This window comes from Balaenoptera acutorostrata, chromosome 3, assembly GCF_949987535.1.
Source record: "Balaenoptera acutorostrata chromosome 3, mBalAcu1.1, whole genome shotgun sequence".
NCBI classification, from domain to species: domain Eukaryota; kingdom Metazoa; phylum Chordata; class Mammalia; order Artiodactyla; family Balaenopteridae; genus Balaenoptera; species Balaenoptera acutorostrata.
Genome location: NC_080066.1, coordinates 160,730,544 through 160,744,469, shown reverse-complemented (window position 1 = coordinate 160,744,469; position 13,926 = coordinate 160,730,544).

The following is a 13,926-nucleotide window of genomic DNA, read 5'->3' as shown; positions in this document are numbered from 1 at the left end:
AGAAAATTGAAATCCTATCAAGTATGTTTTCTGACCACAAAACTATGAGACTAGATATCAATTACAGGAAAAAAACTCTAAAAAATACAAACACATAGAGGCTAAACAATACTCTACTCAACAACAAAGAGATCACGGAAGAAATCAAAAAATACCTAGAAACAAATGACAATGAAAACACGGCGACCAAAAACCTATGGGATGCAGCAAAAGCAGTTCTAAGAGGGAAGTTTATAGCAATACAATCCTACCTCAAGAAACAAGAAACATCTCAAATAAACAACCTAACCCTACACGTAAAGCAATTAGAGATAGAAGAACAAAAAACCCCCAAAGTTAGCAGAAGGAAAGAAATCATAATGGTCAGATCAGAAATAAATGAAAAAGAAATGAAGGAAACGATAGCAAAGATCAATAAAACTAAAAGCTGGTTCTTTGAGAAGATAAACAAAATTGATAAACCATTAGCCAGACTCATCAAGAAAAAAAGGGAGAAGACTCAAATCAATAGAAATAGAAATGAAAAAGGAGAAGTAACAAATGACACTGCAGAAATACAAAGGATCATGGGAGATTACTACAAGCAACTCTATGCCAATAAAATGGACAACCTGGAAGAAATGGACAAATTGTTAAAAAGCACAACCTTCCGAGACTGAACCAGGAAGAAAGAGAAAATATAAACACACCAATCACAAGCCCTGAAATAGAGACTGTGATTAAAACTCTTCCAACAAACAAAAGCCCAGGACCAGATGGCTTCACAGGCGAATTCTATCAAACGTTTAGAGAAGAGCTAACACCATCCTTCTCAAAGCCTTCCAAAATATAGCAGAGGAAGGAACATTCCCAAACTCTTCCTACGAGGGCACCATCACCCTGATACCAAAACCAGACAAAGATGTCACAAAGAAAGAAAACTACAGGCCAATATCACTGATGAACATAGATGCAAAAATCCTCAACAAAATACTAGCAAAAAGAATCCAATAGCACATTAAAAGGGTCATACACTATGATCAAGTGGGGTTTAACCCAGGAATGCAAGGATTCTTCAATATACACAAATTAATCAATGTGATACACCATATTAACAAATTGAAGAATAAAAACCATATGATCATCTCAATAGATGCAGAAAAAGCTGTCGACAAAATTCAACACCCATTTATGATAAAAACACATGAGAAAATAGACATAGAGGGAACTTACCTCAACATAATAAAGGCATATATGACAAAACCCACAGCCAACATCATTCTTAATGGTGAAAAACTGAAACCATTTCCTCTAAGATCAGGAACAAGACAAGGTTGCCCACTCTCACCACTATTATTCAACATATTTTTGGAAGTTTTAGCCACAGCAATCAGAGAAGAAAAAGAAATAAAAGGAATCCAAACTGGAAAAGAAGAAGTAAAGCTGTCACTGTTTGCAGATGACATGATATTATACATAGAGAATCCTAAAGATGCTACCAGAAAACTACTAGAGCTAATCAATGAATGTGGTAAAGTAGCAGGATACAAAATTAATGCACAGAAATTTCTTGCAGTCCTATACACTAATGATGAAAAATCTGAAAGAGAAATTAAGAAAACACTCCCATTTACCATTGCAACAAAAAGAATAAAATATCGGGCTTCCCTGGTGGTGCAGTGGTTGAGAATCTGCCTGCTAACGCAGGGGACACGGGTTCGAGCCCTGGTCTGGGAAGATCCCACATGCCGCAGAGCAACTAGGCCTGTGAGCCACAACTACTGAGCCTGCGCGTCTGGAGCCTGTGCTCCGCAACAAGAGAGGCCACAATAGTGAGAGGCCCGCGCACTGCGATGAAGAGTGGCCCCCGCTTGCCGCAACTAGAGAAAGCCCTAGCACAGAAATGAAGACCCAACATAGCAATCAATCAATCAATCAATCAATCAATCTTTAAAAAAAAAAAAAAAAAAGAATAAAAATCTAGGAATGAACCTACCAGGAGACAAAAGATCTGTATGCAGAGAACTATAAGACACGGATGAAAGAAATTAAAGATGATACAAACAGATGGAGAGATATACCATGTTCTTGGATTGGAAGAATCAACATTGTGAAAAATGACTATACTACTCAAAGCAATCTACAGATTCAATGCAATCCCTATCAAACTACCACTGGCATTTTTCACAGAACTAGAACAAAAAATTTCACAATTTGTATGAAACACAAAGACCCTGAATAGCCAAAGCAATCTTGAGAAAGAAAAACGGAGCTGGAGGAATAAAGCTCCCGAACTTCAGACAATACTACAAAGCTACAGTAATCAAGACAGTATGGTACTGGCACAAAACAGAAATATATATCAATGAAACAGGATAGAAAGCCCAGCGATAAACCCATGCACATATGGTCACCTTGTCTTTGATAAAGGAGGCAATAATATACAATGGAGAAAAGACAGCCTCTTCAATAAGTGGTGCTGGGAAAACTGGACAGCTACAGGTAAAAGAATGAAATTAGAACACTCCCTAATACCATACCAAAAAATAAACTCAAAATGGATTAAGGCCCTAAATGTAAGGCCAGACACTGTAAAACTCTTAGAGGAAAACATACGCAGAACACTCTGACATCAATCATAGCGAAGATCCCTTTTGACCCACCTCCCAGAGAAATGGAAATAAAAACAAAAATAAACAAATGGGACCTAATGAAACATAAAAGTTTTGCACAGCAAAGGAAACCATAAACAAGACGAAAAGACAACCCTCAGAATGGGAGGAAATATTTGCAAATGAAGCAAGTGACAAAGGATTGATCTCCAAAATTTACAAGCAGCTCACGCAGCTCAATATTAAAAAAAAAAAAAACACAATCCAAAAATGGGCAGAAGACCTAAATAGACATTTCTCCAAAGAAGATATACAGATTGCCAACAAACCTATGAAAGGATCTGCAGACTACAATGAGGTATCCACTCATACCAGTCAGAATGGCCATCATAAAAATATCTACAAACAATAAATGCTGGAGAGTGTGTGGAGAAAAGGGAACTGTCCTGCACTGTTGGTGGGAATGTAAATTGATACAGCCACTATGGAGAACAGTATGGAGTTTCCTTAAAAAACTAAAAATAGGACTACCATATGACCCAGAAATCCCACTACTATGCTTTTACCCTGAGAAAACCATAATTCAAAAAGAGTCATGTACCAGAATGTTCATTGCAGCTCTATTTACAATAGCCAGGACATGGAAGCAACCTAAGTGTCCATTGACAGATGAATGGATAAAGAAGTTGTGGTACATATATACAATGGAATATTACTCAGCCATAAAAAGAAATGAAATTGATTTATTTGTAGTGAGATGGATGGATGTAGAGTCTGTCATACAGAGTGATGTAAGTCAGAAAGAGAAAAACAAATGCCATATGCTAACACATATATATGGAATCTAAAAAATAAAAATGGTTCTGAAGAATCTAGGGGCAGGACAGGAATAAAGACGCAGAAATGGAGAATGGACTTGAGGACACGGGGAGGGGAAAGGGTAAGCTGGGACGAAGTGAGTGAGTGGCATGGACATATATTCACTACCAAATGTAAAATCGATAGCTAGTGGGAAGTAGCCACAGAGCACAGAGTGATCAGCTTGGTGCTCTGTGACCACCTAGAGGGGTGGGATAGGGAGGGTGGGAGGGAGACGCAAGAGGGAGGAGATATGGAGATATATGTATATGTATAGCTGATTCACTTTGTTATAAAGCAGATACTAACACACCATTGTAAAGCAATTATAGTCCATTAAAGATGTTAAAAAAAAATTGCTCAGTTTGTGGGCTTGTCCAAATATTTTATACACATTTAACTCAAACTTAAAATTCTTCAAGATAGCACCAAATGACACAAGAGATCTAAAGCAGGTTGACAAAAGCTTCTGTGAAGCCTGCTTTCTTGAATTAATTCCTCCTATTGGGAATTAAATTTCAATGAAGATAGAGGGTTGAAAATGATTATGTTGAAACGATCCATAAGTGGGTTATTGGGTTCGTGTTTTTCTTGTACAGAATCATAGAGTTTTGAATAAGGACAAAAATACAAAGAGAGAAGCTCTACTGAAAGAAGATTGTTTTTCTTTCTTTTGAGAGACAGACAGAACCTAGAGTCTTTTGATCATTAAAAGTAGGGGGTCAGGGAAGAAGTGAGGCACATAGCTCAGTGAAAATAGCCTTCAGGACCAAATTCAGGTCAGTCAAAGAGAAGCAATGAGAAGTATATGCCTCGAGACTCATTAGAACACTGAGGTCCTGTCTTTGGATAACTGGTTGAATGACTAAGGTCTGACTAATGATTCATTTCTTTGCTCCTCTTTTATTCTCCTTCGAAATCCCTGCAGTCTGTCTTCCACCTCTACCATTCCAATGAAAGTTCTACCTTCAAGATTAAAAATTGTAGTTGAAAACTGCAAATATCCTGTACAGCAACTTATTTATTATTCTTCAAGTTTCCTGTAAACCTATAAATATTTTTTCAGTAAATGAATAAAGAATGGAGGAATAAGGGCAAGTAGACATATAAAAATGCAACAAATTCCAAGCACTAAGGAATGAGCTTCATTTCTAATATATACATTATTTTTAAACATCTTTATTGGAGTATAATTGCTTTACAATGGTGTTTTAGTTTCTGCTTTATAACAAAGTGAATCAGCTATACATATACATATATCCCCATATCTCCTCTCTCTTGTGTCTCCCTCCCACTCTCCCTATCCCACCCCTTTAGGTGGTCACAAAGCACGGAGCTGATCTCCCTGTGCTATGCGGCTGCTTCCCACTAGCTATCGGTTTTACATTTGGTAGTATATATACGTCCATGCCACTCTCTCACTTCATCCAGGCTTACCCTTGGAAGATTCTGGGGCTACAGAATCTAGAGGATATACTATCACTGCCCTAGGAACTTAAAATCAAGTTATATTTATAAGGTCATTGACCTATTTTTTCTTCTTTCATCTCTTATTCTGAATCTGATGAAGATATGTCTTTTGCACTCACAATTACAAGTGTAGGATAGAGACTGATGGGAGAAAAACTAGGTTAGGTGCAGTACTATTTCTATGTGTGGGGAGGAGGTGTGATGTTCACATGTTCTGGATGGTACCAGGCTGTGATGCACAAAGAGCTGTATCAGTTCAGAAGGTCGGAGCCTTCTTTTGTCTTGTTAACAACATGATCTACAGCACCAAGCATATAAGTGGATATTAAATAAATATTTGTTGATTGAATAAAAAAGTTAGTGAATGAATAAATGCAGCTAAATATTTAGAACAAATAACACACAAACATGTACACACGTACACACAACTTAGAGTGAGAATATCTTTTCATTATGGCTTGAATCTGAATAGAGGCCAACAAATAAAAAATAAATTTAAATGATCTAACATATTTAGGCCATGGTTAGATAGTCTACATTTTCAAGGAAGGCCTTGGTATTCATCAGACAAATGTGACCTTAGGCTTAAAAGTAAATACTGGGCTTCCCTGGTGGCGCAGTGGTTGAGAATCTGCCTGCCAATGCAGGGGACACGGGTTCGAGCCGTGGTCTGGGAAGATCCCACATGCCGCGGAGCAACTAGACCCGTGAGTCACAACTACTGAGCCTGCGCGTCTGGAGCCTGTGCTCCCAACAAGAGAGGCCGCAATAGTGAGAGGCCCGTGCACCACGATGAAGAGTGGGCCCCGCTTGCCGCAACTAGAGAAAGCCCTTGCACAGAAACTAAGACCCAACACAGCCAAAAATAAATTAATTAATTAATTAAAAAAAAAAAGTAAATGCCAAAGTAGGTCAAAGTATGATATAGATTTTACTGGACTACTCTGTCCTCCCAAAGGAGTAAAATATATAGACTTATACTAAGTCAGTTTTAATTTTAGGGCTGACATCAATCACTGCTCTTAGATAGCTTAGGAAGAGGGACTTGGTAAAAGCACACCATCTCTTTTCTCTTTCCTCTTACTTGCCTGTAGTTTGCACCTTTGTAAGGCATTCTAACATACCATCATCAATGAGAGGGTGCTAAATAAGCCATCTAAAGGACTGTCCCCAAGCCCCACCATCCCTGCTCCCTCTCCTCACATATGGGAATGTCTGTAGAGGGATTTATGCAGTTATGCCTTTAGGCTTCATAATCAGCATTCAAGTGTACCTTCTCAATTTAGGATTTGTCCACTATTATCAAAACTCACCAACCCTGACAGAACATGGCTTATACTCATGGCTAAAGTTTATTTTAATTCAAAAAGTATAAATAGAAAATAAACAGAAAAAGAGCCAAGATTTTCTTTCTTTCCTTCTTTTTTATTAGAGGCTTAGAGGTCTGATACCAATCAGTATTTGATAAACAGAGATGACAGTGAGAAAACAATCAAATAATGAACATGAAATCCATCATCAATGCACAACTGTATTAAGTTACTCATTTTATGGTCCTGTCTTAGCAGTCTCCAAGTAAACTTTGGGCTTGTGAATAAGAGAGATTGTTGATAAGTAATAGGAAACAATTAGGAAAGGCTTTTTCCTTGTCTTATTTCTCCATTAGTGAATTGAAAACACTGTCAGTTGCATAACCCATATGCAGTCCCTAAGATTCCTTATAATATAACCCTGATTTTATTTATTACAGCAATATAATCAGCTCCAATATCCCTTACAGGTAGGCATACCATTAGATGTTCAATGAGATGAACTGGAGATTCCTGTGAAATCTTTTTCTTTTCTAGTAAAGAGGTTCAGGCATATCTGGCATCTACCTTCCCTTTTATACTTACTTTGAACATGAATATGATGTCTGAGGTTATGGTAATGACACGACAAGCATGATAGTGACACCAACAAAGTAGGCATGGCAAAAGTAACATGCTTCGGTACCAGATGACATCCCTAAATGTCTCAACCCAATACCTGCAAATGTTTCTCTCATTATTTTGAGAAAAATGAATAAATAACACAAACAAACAAAACATCTGTTTGCTTAAGCTATAATTTTTCTGTTAGCAGGTTAATACAAGCTAAGTGAAAAATATGGTTCAAGTCCTGATAATGGCATTGAAGTTGAAATAGTTGATAATATGTTTCTTTAAAATGGCACGTGTATATGAATTTTAGACCACAAGTTCAGATGTGCAAATGATGTAACTTTTTAATTATTCTACTAGGTGGCAGGATAAAAAATTAACTATTCCTTTCCCAATTTTCCTCCCAGTCAAGTTTAACACATAGTTATGGAGTCTTATGCTGTGTATGGTGTCAAGGAATAAGGGAAACTGTCAGTCCTCAGTCTCTGGTTCACACAGATTGAAAGGAGCTGTCATTGTGCTTACCAGCATGGCCTCTTCAAGTCCCCAGCAGTTCTGCTGCTTCTTTACCAGCAGAGGTTGTTTTGGTGAGAGTTCCTATGTTCTATTTGCCCAGATGTATACCATCATTATACACAGTTTTTAGAATCTTGACATCTCCCTGGCACTGCTTCTAAGAAGAAAGATGTTTGATGCTAGCTCTCTTTATCCACTTGAAACGCTCAGATCTCTATCTGCGTCCCTCTCTCCCTCCTTACTTCTTTTCCTCCTTCTCTCTCACTGCCTCAGTGAAGAGGTTTCCAGTTGGTGGAAATCCTCTCCTTTCCTGTACCATCAAGGGACTCTGTATGTCTAAGAATCCCATTCCCTCTTCCTTGTACACCACCCATCAGAATAATACTCCATCAATTTTCCTAAGGAATTAGGCTTTAAAAACAAAGCTAAAATACTGTGTGCTCTTCTGGTTTCCATCCTTGCCCTATGCCTCCCCTAAGGCAATGAAGTATGGCTCAAGCACATTGCTTAAGTAGAAGACCGTAGAACAGGAAGATATTGAGAGGAAATAAAAACAACAACAATAGAAAGGGTTCCTATATAATATATGGAGCTATGGTGGGGGTGAGGTGCGGTGGGTTGCATGGCCTAATTGTGCCAAGCATGTGGGTGTTTTATGAATTGAGCCAGACGAGTCCTCTTAAGCCAATCCTGGGGTACCCGTATAGTTTTTATACCCAAGGGTGTCTATCACTGCAGCATTCAGAACATGGAGTTGCAACTTTCCAAATTCTGCCTTCATTTTCACATGGTCTGCTTCCCTCTGTATGTGTGTATCTCTTCTGGGTCTCTATCTCCAAATCTCTCCCTCCTTATAAAGACACCAGTCTTTGGATTTGGGGCCCACCCTAACCCCAAATGACCTCAATTTTAAACCTGGTTAACTTGACTACATCTGCAAAACCTCCATTTCCAAAGAAGGTTTATAGGTATAGGTGTTAGGACTTCAACATATATTTTTCAAGAACACAATTCAACCGACATGAACCAACATATTTCTTATTTTTACAAACATTTTGCATCATGGTTTCTATTATTTGCAGCTGAAGAGTATACTGGTCAGTATTCCCTTCCTTAACCTCCTTACAAATTTGGGGTACTCTTCATTATGTTGGGGTACTCTTCATTACGTTTCCTTACAAAATTTGGCTTACTCCATCATTGCTCTTACTTCATTATGCTCTGGCTGCATTTGAATTGTTTTTTCATTAGTCCTTGTAAGAAGTTAGCTAACTTCCTTTGCCTGTCTCAATAACAATTCTGTCTGCAACATTTAGCAGGGAACCTGACATATTTTGTGTTCTATAAATATTTGTTGAGTGAATAAATTAAATAGAATTTGAGAAATATATGAAAGTAGGAAGTACTTTTAAATCATCCAAAATACAACTACCCATGTGAAAATACCGTAAATATTTTGTGTAAATCCTTCCAGCATTTTTAAGCAAAGTATTTTTTTAATTCCATAATTATCACACAGATTTAAAATTGTGAGTCCTGCCTTTTTCACTTTCTATAAAACAAACATTTTTCTATGTTCTTGCAGTCTTCACAAACTTTTTAAGTAGTTGTGTAAATTTCATTGAATGATTGTACAAGAATGTACTTAAACATACCCTGAAGGTAGGACATTTAGTATATTTTTGTTATTTTAAAGATTTTCTTACATTTATTATTTTTATACTTATTTTTCTAATATCAAGGAATATTTCCTTAGCATCAATATAAAACTGACTTAGTTAAATTAAATTTTAAGGCCCTTTAAGGATGCAAGAATTCAAGTCTATTTTATGGACTGGAAAAATCAAGAAGGTTCCCAAGAAGCTGGAGAAAAACGCCTCAGATTAGGAAGCAAGCAGACCATGGACACTCAAGAAGGCTGAGTGGGGAGAGGGGAGAGTGAGAGCCTCTGTGTCCTCACCACAGTGTAATTTCTCTCTGCGAAATGTGACCCTCGTTTGTCAGGCCATGGTGTCATGATTTGGTGGCACCCTAGGTTTTATCTGCATCCCAAGAAATTAAGAAGAGACAAACTCAAGTGTAAGACATAAGAGTGGAATGTACTACAGTTTTCTCTTTCTGGCATTCCATCATTGAATGCATTTATCGATACAATAATGATTTATTTCTCTTATTTCAGGAACACAATCAGAAATAACCTACAAGTAAACCATGAAAATGCCACCCTAGGTAAAAGACTTCTGTTGAAAAGAATTTATAGACTGAGCCTTACATTCTCAGAAGAAACTTAAAATTGTTAAGTAGACTGAATACAAAGCAATGGTGTTTGGGCTTTTTCTTAAGAAAGAGTAGAAGACAAGAACAAAGCCTCACTTGATAGTACTGTCTATTTCTAAACATATTGTACGTTTGTCTTTTCAACTAAACTCAGCATTTTATGTGTAACCCCGTCACGACAGTGAAGGAATGCTATAGAGGAATGAATTCAGCACCAAAGTTGGCAAGTGGGTCTAGTCCCAGATCTGCCACTTCCCTGTTTTGTGATTTAGAATAAAACATATTGCACCTTTTTTCCTGGGATTTGTCTCCCACATTCACGGATTGAAATGATCAGACATGATCATTCTTTAGATGCACAGCCCTCTAAAAATCTTTGATTCCAAGCAATGTATGATGTAAAGCTACAAAACTAATTTAAATTTGTTGAATATTGATTCTGTCTGGGCAGTAAGGTAATAAACCATAGTACCAAAGAGTTAATTTTGAAGAGTAAACTTCCATTCAATTCACTGAAGTAGACCGGGTTATTGGCAGTCAGATAAATGAAAGCTGAAATTGTTTACAAGAAAAAAATCCAGCATCCTTGAAACTTTCCCATGGTCTACTCTAAAGAAGAAATGGTATTTCTCAAATCCACATATTTCTTCTATAAGAAAAACAATTTGGATCCCACTGTATACGATCACAGCGCATCTGTCAGAAGTAAAATGTTAAGGAAGACTTTCTAAACATGTCTTACAAATATTTTAGAAATTAAAAGGTGCCTGGCACCATGGCAATAGAGAAAAAAAGAAAAGCAATGGCATTTGGATTATTCAAGAAATTCTCGCATTCATTCATATATAGTGTGAATGATTTTTCTCTACTGAATTGAGGTATTTTAACATGAAATACCTCCACGTTCTGCCTCCAGGACTTTAGGAAAATGGACTTGAGGAGTATTGCTGTTCTAAACAGGATACCTTGGGTGGTGCCTATACCTCCAAGAGCCGGCATTGGCAGATGGCTTGCAATGTGTATGTTGCCTCATATTTTCAGTTCTCTCTTCTTTTTGTTACAATGATGAAATTTAGAAAACAGAGTGTTATAAATGAACCTCACATATCTGAGGGAGTGATGCTACGAACACTTTACAGATATTCAAGGTCAAACAACAGGGCCCTGAGTATATCAAATGGCCTCCAACTACTAGAAATTTTGGTAATTATTTCAGGCAGCTGGGTATGATTATAGCATAATGAGAAGACGCTAATACCTGTTCTACAGCTCATCGGCTTGTCCTCTATAATTTTATTAAAAGTTAATAGTTAGGGCTTCCCTGGTGGCGCAGTGGTTGAGTCTGCCTGCTAATGCAGGGGACACGGGTTCGAGCCCTGGTCTGGGAGGATCCCACATGCCAGGGAGCAGCTGGGCCCGTGGGCCACAACTATTGAGCCTGCACGTCTGGAGCCTGTGCCCCGCAACGGGAGGGGCCGCGATGGTGAGAGGCCCGCGCATCGCGATGAAGAGTGGCCCCCGCACCGCGATGAAGAGTGGCCCCCGCTTGCCGCAACTAGAGAAGGCCCTCGCACGAACCGAAGACCCAACACAGCCAGAAATAAATAAATAAATAAATAAATAAATAAATAAATAAATAAAGTAGCTATAAAATTAAAAAAAAAAAAAAGTTAATAGTTAGTGAGGAAAAACACTTAAATGTCAGCAGTTCACTGTTGTTTATCTCTCATTCAGCCAGATGCCATACTCTAGTCCTTGACTAGCCCAAATTCTGTCCCCTCCCATTGCCCTGCAAAGCTTTATTTATCAATGGGGTGAACAGGACTAAGGCCGGCCTTTGGAGGAAATACCTGAGTTCTAACTGCAAAAACCAATCCTTCCACATACATGTAATTCTGTGTAAAATAACACCTAGCTAAAATCGGAAAGAAGAAAGAGGAAGGGGGGGAAGAGGAGGGGGAGGAGGAAGAGGAGAAGAAAAAGGGGGAGGGACCAAGGCAAGGGAAGGAAGAGGAGAAGGGGAGAAACATTATGTCAGAAAAAAAGATACTGTTCCAACAGACCAAGGATTTTTACTAGTTACTCGTGAAGATTTGGAAATACTATTAAAACACAATAGGAAATGAATATCAGAATATTATTGCATCATGATGATAAAGTAGCTGTAGAGAAACCTGTATATAATTCACATGTCATAATGTATCTTTAAGTCGTTCTGAAACAAAATATTTTCCTGTGAAGCCACAAAAGAAACAAAAAAACAATCAAAAAATCCTTCCAGGTATTGTTATTGGTAGAATTTGGGCCCAAGTAAGGTGTGCATAACAATTGTAGTGAAGATGTTGACATGCTAAGTGGGCAGACCAGAAAGAAAATAGATTTTGTCCAGGCCTGGGTTGTTTTTATAGCAAGGGGCAGAGAACGAAGGCGTCTTCTTACTACCACTAGGATAATGGCACTTTCTCCCCTCATCACAATACAGTGTAAAGCTGTGGATTTACAGGGTCACCTTGGGAACAGTGTACAGAATAGAATAAAGAGAGCACATTCTTAAGCTGCTACATTCCTTTGAGTGCTTAAACCCAATCAGCATCGGGGCTGGGGCTCAAAGGAGGCAACCTGGAGACTTTGGCCATCAGAAGGGTCTAAAGGGAGCCTGAGGGGAGCAGCTCATTTTCTAGAAAGCAGAATTCAATGACACCATCTCTCTTTTTGCTATTATAGTGGGTGGGTGTGGGGCTTTTATTGTTTACATCTCTTACCAGGGTGAAGTTCAGTGATATACCAATAAATTTTTTGTGAGAGCCCTTGTTAACCACAAAAAGAAAAATAGTCAATCTGCCTAATCATTTAATTTCACACACCCAAGGATTCATTTTTCTTCTCCTCCAACGAGGCTGTATGTTCATATTTCTCATGGTGACCACAAGAACCAGACATCTACCTTCAGGGATACAGACTGGAAACATCTCAGTTTGCCAGTGTCATTATAGATGGTGATGGCATTTGATAAAATTTGCCAGTGACTTGACGAACTGCTTTGTATAAGTAAATCTAACCAATGAACAATATGAAGTATAAATCAGATTTATGACCATTACTATTATTGTAATGAAAAAATTCGGCCAGTTCCAGCTAATGAAGTCTGTCTCATTCCTTTGACAACTTCCTACATTTGCATCCATAACCTCAAGCCCAGATAGTGACTTCCAAGCAGCAGACCCACTTACTATTGTGTATCTGATCTTAATTGACTGGGCATCCAGAGAGGATATATTTAGTACTGATCATTGAAAAGAAGGGCAGATCTGGTCATTTATAAGAAAAATGGAAGGAATAGGCAGCCTCCCCATCCTGCTCCTTTTGAGACAGGAAAACTGTCCTTATAAATTAGCATATAAAATTAATTGTAGCAGAATCTAATAATCTTTTCGAAATGATGGATCACATAGGTCGGTTAAAACTAACATGTTCTGTTTTGGCCAATATTCTGAGTTGTTTCACCAACTTTCTTTTCTTGGAATGAAATCCAGTGAATGAAAGCACTGTATCTTTCTCCTTTGGGGTAAATAATGCGTACCTCTTGGAATGACAGATAGCCACTGTGGGAATGGCAGACTTATTTCTACCCCGGCTGCTGTTCTTACTTATCATTTAAGTAGGCTGTCATATAGGTGATATTTTCAAGGTAGCTCAAAAGGCTTCCCTGGATCATAAAAACAACTTCCTCACTTATTATTATGGTAACCAAAATGCCATTCTCCTTCCAATGGACCATTCATTCTTCAATCATTCAGCAACAGTATTGTGTAGCTAGTATATGCCAAGCCCTGCCCCAGAATTAAAAAACAAAAAGTAAAAACAAACAACAGAGATTTCAATTTCAAAACTCCATGTCTAGTATGAGAAGTGAGAAAACACGTGTGATTAAAAAACAGTGAAAAAATGGCTATAATACATGTTAAGGGAGGGATGGGTTTATAGCACCATTAAGGAGTTTTTGCTTCATATTGTTTTTTTTTTCTTTCCAATAGTCTTTTAAAAATTGTTACTAGCTTTTGGGAGAGGTGATGCATTATTGAGTGGACATTTGGCACCTTAGTACTTCATATAAGAGAAATTATCTAATAGTAATTGAAAGATCTACATTGTAGTCCTAATTAATTTGTGAATTAAGAGTGGAACACTGAGCAATTTACTTTTCTGGGAATATATTTATGCATATATTCTGTTTACCTAGAAATATATATAATATGCATATATTATTATATCTATATCCCTATCTATCTATC